Genomic DNA, 7,670 nt, shown 5'->3' on the forward strand with positions numbered 1-7,670 from the left:
GTCCATGTGAGCCCCCAGCAGAACCACGAGAATCTCCCTGTCACCCCTTTCATTCTGGGAAAGTTGTCGGGTCGGGGGGGGGGCAAGGACTTTTTTTTTTAACCTGTGCATTCCTTCTCCTTGCCTGAAATGGAATTGCCTGACTAAGGTATTGGGATATTTTCAGATATTTTGCCATAAAATGCGCAACCCAAAACAAAAAATATGATTGCACCCCCCTGCTAATTGTGTGATAGTCAAGCATTTGTCTATCTTGCACTGCATGATGATGTGATACAGAAGCAGACAGCCATAGATGGCCAGAAAAGGCTTAATTAAGTATTCTGCAGCTGCTACAAATTAGATCAGCATCTGCATCTGTGTAGACAATGAAATTCATGGTAATTTTGAGGGCCAAGCAAAGCAGAGATTTGTTTTGGATAGACCCCTGGCCACAATTAAAACTATGATTCCCCATCCTGGCTAGAGATCGAGATGCCAACCTACCACATGAAAGGCTGCTGTTGGGTATTCCCAACAGGAAGAGGAAATGCCTTTTTTTTTTCCTTCTTTTTGGAGAACCCCAAATCTCAGGAGTTTTCCAGACTAGACTTCGCAATATATTTTAGATAAGCACCCGGGTTTTTGGCTGTTTCTCTGTTAATTTTCCCCCTAGTTCAAGTTGCATAGCACTTTATGAAACTAAAGTTGGCATAAATGATATGCCCATTTTAAAGGCCAATCATCCTTCCTGTTGTAACAGAGTATGCTGTATGATACTTGCAGCATTAATTGAGTATAGAATACAATAGCAGTAGATCAGTACATGGAATGAGGGGATAAAGGTGTTGTTGGGAAACTGTTTTATACAGATACGCTTGCATGCAGATACCAAGAAGTAATAGGTTATTCTCTGGACGTTCTGAGAAAATGCACTTGTTTTGAGTGTTTGTAAACTCTTCAGTACTAATTTCATGGGTTTGTTTGGCATTTGAACAGCTCCAACCGCAAGCATTGATCCATAAATGTGTCTTCTAAGTGTTGCTGTAATACTAATATTTATGTTATCAAAACAATAATTAAGATAAAACTTTTATTAGATGTTTCAGAGGGGCCTTTTGAAGGTTGACAGCTCTTATTGATAAGTGAAGAAGAACCTCTGTGGCTGTAAAATGTAATGGCACAATAGTTGGGTCAGCTTTTAGATGTGCTTGTGCCACATATGTTTGTCTACATTAAAACTTCCATGAGCCTCCAGCCATGATGTCATTGGTCATGACTCTTGCCATGGAAGTGCTTTAAAAAGTTGATATTACTGAGGTTGAGAGGAAACTAAGCCTCGGAGGTCATGTTTGGGTATGTACTTTGGTTTAGATTTATTTAATCTGAAATTATTGTTGCTGTCGTATGATCTAGTCTGAGCATCTTTGCATCGCACCTGTATGGCAGGGACAGATTTAAGTCCCCATTTCTGGTCTCTGTTAGGTTCTGCAAGGCTGCACCAGTCGGACCAGCAAGATCTGATTCCAGCAATGGCTTTATGGATAGCTACACTGGCACTGGTTAAAGGAGAAGAAACCTGGTTACGGAATCAAAGAAATTTCTGAAACTGAGTGTTGTTATTTTTGTCAGGCAAATAAGGACCATACAGAGGCAACTTCAGCTCTTTTTTTATTAACCAGTTAATCTCCGATCAAATACGTATTGAAACCTCTTGAACTGACCCATCAACTATGTTGTTACCCTCTCCATTTTTAAACTCTCAGTAACACTTAAATAAAAAAGTTATGGTGGCACTAGTGTTTGCTTTTACCTTTTAGATCTACAGCAGTCTGAGGGTCTGTGCTGTAAAACCCCTTTCTGCTGGTATCTCTGGACATGACTTAGTTGTTCTCTTGGCTGTGACTCAGATGAAGGATCAAGGGCTGGAGAACAGGTAGGTATTTGGCAGGGATTTACGAGATTTTCTAGCTCTTAAGTGAGACTGAAGGGTATTTTGGGGTCTCGATATTCAGGTAGGGTGAAGACGGGGCAGAGGGCATATGGGCAGAAATTATTTCAGAAGGACTGTCACTAACGGGGGTAGACAGATTAAGAATTTCCGGATTAACATGAGGTTCAGTGAGGAATTCCCGCATCCTTTTTTGCAGGCTAAACCTGGCAGTTTTGAAATTATTTAAGGAATAGTTTCTCCTAGGAACCAAGGAACAAGTGCTTCTTTGCCCTAAGTGGGAGCCGGTTCCCTTATATTTCTTAGGAAGAATACAAAGCAAAATCTCATTTCAGTGAGGTTTTATATGCCTAGGATCTAAAGTGCTATCACAAGCATAGTGGTTGAGGACTGAACGGTTAATGAAGTCAGTCAGTGCAAGGACACGTAATTAAATGGATAGCTGTATCTTTCCAAGGGTAGGAACTATCTCCTGATATACAAGTAGATTATTTCACAATCTCTTCTATTTTCCTCAACATTAGTAGACTCTTCATTAATTTTTATAATTATTGCACACGATATTAATTTGTTATTACCAAGCATTCTTCTACAATAATTTCAAACTCAGGAGATGGATTGATACTGGGGAAAGGGCTATTTGCATATAGTTATATTGGATAGAGAGTATCCTGCCACCACTTAAGCAAGCAAGGAAAAAATAATGAATGCTGCAGCTATCTATAGCAAAAACTGTAGGAACTATGGATTTCATATACTTCCGTATCATTATTGGTGTATAGCAATAAAAGAAAGTGGAAAGAGATGAAAATTACTGGGGGAGAGCTTTTTTTTATTATTATTATTTTAAAAAAACCCCAAACCCAAACAATCCAGATACAGAAAGGTTTATTTTGCTCAATTAATCCTTAGCAGCTGGATTTCATACTATTCAGCTTTTAATTTTTTTGCGCTGACAGATGCTGTCGTGTTTCAGAGTCCAGTGCATCGGCTGCATTAACGTTAGATTGAACTTCATATGCTGTGAGCACAACTTTTAAGTATAGGAAGAGCCTTATTATATATATATTTATGAACGAAGCAGTAATTGCTGTTTCATTCATTCTGTGCACTTATTTTACATGCTTCCAGCAAACTGGTATACCTCAGCTTAAATCTATATGCTTATCCTTTGCAAGCTGTACTTATTGAACTTGATTTAGAATCCAGTGCCTTTAGAGTTATGCATAGAATGCACTGTTACTTTTGTCTTTATTGAAAATTTCTTAAGTGGTGCTTTCGGAACTTGCCTGGTAGCGCTTGCAAAGGAATGAAACCCCGTTTAACTACGCAATAAACTGTTAGTACTTGCTTTGGGGAAGATGCCTCGGCTAACAGTTTGTGCATCTGTACGTTGTGCCAAGGGATGTGCTGCAAGGCCAGTCCGCATTACCTCGTTTGTGGTGAACCCTACAGTGCAACAGCGTTTTTGAAATGGGATAGCAGGGAGGGGCTGGTATGTGGGAGTGGTATGGGAATGCCGGGGGTGTCTTCAGATGGGAATGGGCCACAGCGGGGTGGGGGGGTGGGGAGCGGCTGGCCCAGCTTGTCTGCAGCCGCTGCGACAGCTCAGGGGTGGTGAAGTCCCCAGGCGAGGCAGACTGGCAAGGAGGGGAATTCTCCACTGCTTCCTAACGTGCCTGTGTTCCTTTGATTTTCAGGGACATGGTCTCAGACCAACGACCAATGAATTTTTGAGGGGGGAAAAAAAAAGTCCATGAAGAAAATTATATATGTTTTGTAGAATATGATTTTGCTGTACCAAGGGAAAAATTATTATAAATTTGAAGTGTATATCTACATACCTATATATGTGCACATACGCACACACTTTATATACACAGCTATATATGTACACATATACTTTATCATAGACATATAAAATGGAAAATGTGCATGTTTTAAATGCTCATATATGAAGCAGCAATTCAGGCAATTCATCCTACTTTCCCCCCCCTGATTTTTATCATGCAGTCCCTCTCTTATCTAACTCTTAAATGCAACTTCATTGCCTTCAGTGGAAAGTGTCCAGTTTTCACCAGCATAAGTGAAGGGAGAAAAAGGCACAGTATGCTTTGAAAGTACCGTGTAAGACTGTATGAAAAGCCTTAAATTAACTTTTGAAGGACACAATGTAGAGTCACTAAATTGTGATTTTTGCCAAAGCTTTGTGCTTAAATCCCATTTTATATTTACATGCACTGTGGAATAACTAATATAGGTGTCTTCCTGACACTGAAGCTTGGATTTATTGGAAAAGGCAAGTGTAGTTAAAAGCTGATCTAGATTATAGCTTTTCAGAATAAAAGAGATAAAAAGGTAGTTGTAGAATAAACTGCCCTAGTTTATAAAACGGACAACAGAGCTCTTAGTTAATGGGGAATAGTTGGTACAGAAATAAGTGAGTGTACCAGGCATTTTAGGGTTGATTCTGCTTCTAAGTGAAATAGTAGTAGTTAGTTTCAGTGAATTACATAAGGTTTTCCTATTTGTTAATCTCTCAATATTTCATTAATAATAGAAATACTTCCGAATTTCACTGAATGTGCTTAAGTCGGATGATAAGAAAAATAAGAAACAGAAAGACCAACAAAGGGCACTCAGCTTAACTTTAATGGTACAAATTATCTACCGTGTAATCTCCACCTTTTGCAACATTAAACAATCTTTTTCTAGAGAAGTAAAACATTCTGTACTGAAGTTTTGTTTTACAGAATACTCTTTTTCCCCAAATGCAGTGAAATATAGACTAACTTAATTTCATGAAATTATCCAGGATTTTGTCACATTAATTACTGTTTCTGAGCCTTTAAAATATAGACAGTAAAACGCTGACGAACTTACAGTATACAGAATCAAAGGCTTTAAACCCAAGGCTATACTTTTTTCTTGGTTAGCATAGCATGTTCAATGTCCAGTTGACTCTAGGAGTTGCCGTTACTATTTACTGTCTTTGGATTTAACAGTGCTTGGTTTTAATGACTGCTTAGGGGATTTGGTTTCCATACATTACAAATGTTATGCATGAAACAGCGGTGTTTTACAGGCGTTGCTTAGTTTAAAGCAGCTCTAGTGTTGGGGTTCTTGTTTTGTTTTACTTTTCATACTTTGCCTGAGAAAGTGTCTTTCCTATTTAGAGGTTTACTTTATGCTTTGACTAGTAATGTTTTATTCTACTGGTCTTTTATCCCCACATACAGTAGTATATTCTTGCAGCAAACAAGATTGTGATTATTTTCATACAGCACATTCCAGAAAGACAAATAATCCCTGCTGCGCTTTTCTTGTCTCCCAAAGTGAAGAAAATGGACAAGGATTAAGGCCTGATCTACCTCTGCTGAGGTTGGAGATCCCTGTCAACTGTACAGCTCCCACAACAGGCAGCCTAGCTGAAAAAAAATCACAGATCAGGGATGTTTAAAAGGGCCTCAGGTATTATTATTCAGCCTAATCTTAGCCTATCCGTTGCTGATAAATCATTGATTTTAACATACGAGGAATATCCACTACAGGAGCAGTCTAACTGTATATTGACGAACGATTCTTTTCTTTCTCCTGTTAGTGTCTTCTATGGTGTGCATGTGAATTGTGAAGATGGAATCTGTTTACTCACAAAGATTCATATGGTCAAGTTTTCTGTCTGTTTACTTGCTTAAATAAATGTTTTCAATTTGACACAACAATTTGTAATGAATACTGTGAAACAAAGTTAAAAGAATGAGTTCTTGAAATAGAAAGCATAATAAAAATGCTTTTCTCCCCTCCAAAACATTTATTTTAACATGTGGTCACATTTTCCTACGTTTTCACATTAATTGAAATCTTATTGTTCTAGAAAAATAAATCTTTTTTTCCCTTCGTCTAGTTCCCCAGCTCTTACGCAAATTAGAGAATACACACACGAGCATAATTTGGCGTTTTGGAGTAAGGAAAATTGCGTAAATTCACATATCTTTAAAAAGCATCATGCCAAGCAGTGCTCTCATGTAGCCTCTGTTTTATAATTTACCTTTTCACTTTAGCAAAAGGCAGCAGTTTTGTGTGGTAGTCCTTTGGTTATCGAGTCTTGTAAAATGGTCTAAACCCTGCTAATTTCACTCCCGTATTTATTACAACATAATCTTACGTTGATGTTCAGAAGGAGTTTCTAAGGCTCTGGAATGTCCGCTGAAGCTGCGCATACAGGGAACAGTCCACAGACAGCACATCCTTTCTATTTATTTGGAAATTACCGGGACAACTAATTTATTTTAAAGGAGGCGGATGGGGGGCACAGAGTACACCCCCAGTGCTGTCTGGCTTCTGGTGTTCCTGCACGTAACCCTCTGTCTTCTTTCCATTCAGATTCACAGAAACAGTTCGAAAGAAACCGACTATAAATACCCAGTCACTTTCAAGAAACTTTTCTTGGCGACAGAAGCTAAAATCAAGCACCGTATCAAACAAAATGCGAAGCATGCTACAAAGCTTATCTGCTTTCTCTCGAAGAAAGCTTTGCGAGCGCAGCCACGAGCCTGGAGCTGAATCACCCAGTGCTGCGGCGAGCGGAACAACTCCAAAGACTTAAAGAATCATTTTTTAATCGTTTTCTCTATTAAAACTCACCAGCGCCCTTCTTCTGCTTCTCCAGGAAGTTGTACCCCTCAGCACCTGCTGAGGGCTTCGTTGATCAAACCGGCAGGTAAAAAAAATTCCTGTAGAATAAAGCCAGACCAGCTGGCTTTGAAGAGAAACCCCCCGGTTTGGGTTGTGTTTGCCTCACTCACCCTCTCCTCCTCAGCCCCAGGGTTTTTCTCCTTCGGTTGTTGACCTGTAGGCTGCGTGATGCGGGCGCGCAAGTGTCTGGCAGGCCGAGGGGCACCTGCTTCTGTCACTCCCCAGTAAATTTAGCTGTAAAAGGTATCACTGACAAACAGACCTTTGTCAGCGCTGGCAAACGAGCGCGGCACCGCCGTCCCCCCTCCCAAGTACGCCGCCGGTTCGAATGGAAAATATCAAATCGGTCGTCTTCTCCGGGAATCGCTTCTTCGAGGAGAAGGAAGGCCAAATTGCTTGCACGTGGCAAAAAACTTTCCTCCGTTACACAGACGTTAAAATTACAGTATTCCAAGAATAATCTCTGAACAAGACGGGGTTTTGTTCTATTAATTGTGGCTGGAAGGAAACTTTTTTTTTTTTTAATGGAAATACAGCACACACATATTTCGATTCAGGTTATTAAACTGTGTTAGGTATTAAAGTTGATTGCCTTTCTTTTCACTAACTCATTGTGCTTTTTTATCCAAAGAAATATTAGAAGCCTAAAACCTCTCAAATAGGAGGTATTAATCTCATTCCCAAAATTAGAAAGCATGCAGTGTTGAGAGGCTGCATGTCAAAATTACATGTTCGTAGCACTTATGCGATGGGAGTCTAGGAACCAACCGCTTTTAAAATGGGAACTAAGGTAAATGGAGACCCTTCTGAGAGGAGTAATCAAAACTTTGTGTTCTTGTCCCTGTTGGATTAAGGTAAGGGTATTTATCATTTATATCTGCCCCTTGCTTCCCCCCCCCGCCCCTTCCCCCCCTTCCTGGAAGTGGCTTCTGGTGATCGAAATAGAAAGATGTAATTTGCATCAGGATGTCTTATCACAGAGTTAAAAAAAAGAGTCACCAACGTAGGCTTGCCAGGATTGGTAGTAGCATGCCTGGATACTCCA

At 39.7% G+C, this 7,670-nt stretch overlaps 1 long non-coding RNA gene across 1 annotated transcript in view; it reads left to right on the forward strand.

Annotated features, from left to right (window-relative positions):
* The window catches only part of LOC118452526, a 3,823-nt gene extending 2,115 nt beyond the window's left edge, over nucleotides 1–1,708 (forward strand). The window contains exon 3 of the long non-coding RNA XR_004842330.1: nucleotides 1,465–1,708. This is a non-coding gene — a long non-coding RNA (uncharacterized LOC118452526). The remainder of the gene's footprint in view (nucleotides 1–1,464) is intronic.
* Nucleotides 1,709–7,670: the final 5,962 nt, after the last annotated feature.

Source organism: Egretta garzetta, unplaced genomic scaffold (assembly GCF_000687185.1).
Source record: "Egretta garzetta isolate BGI_Z169 unplaced genomic scaffold, ASM68718v1 scaffold136, whole genome shotgun sequence".
Classification (NCBI taxonomy): Eukaryota; Metazoa; Chordata; class Aves; order Pelecaniformes; family Ardeidae; genus Egretta; species Egretta garzetta.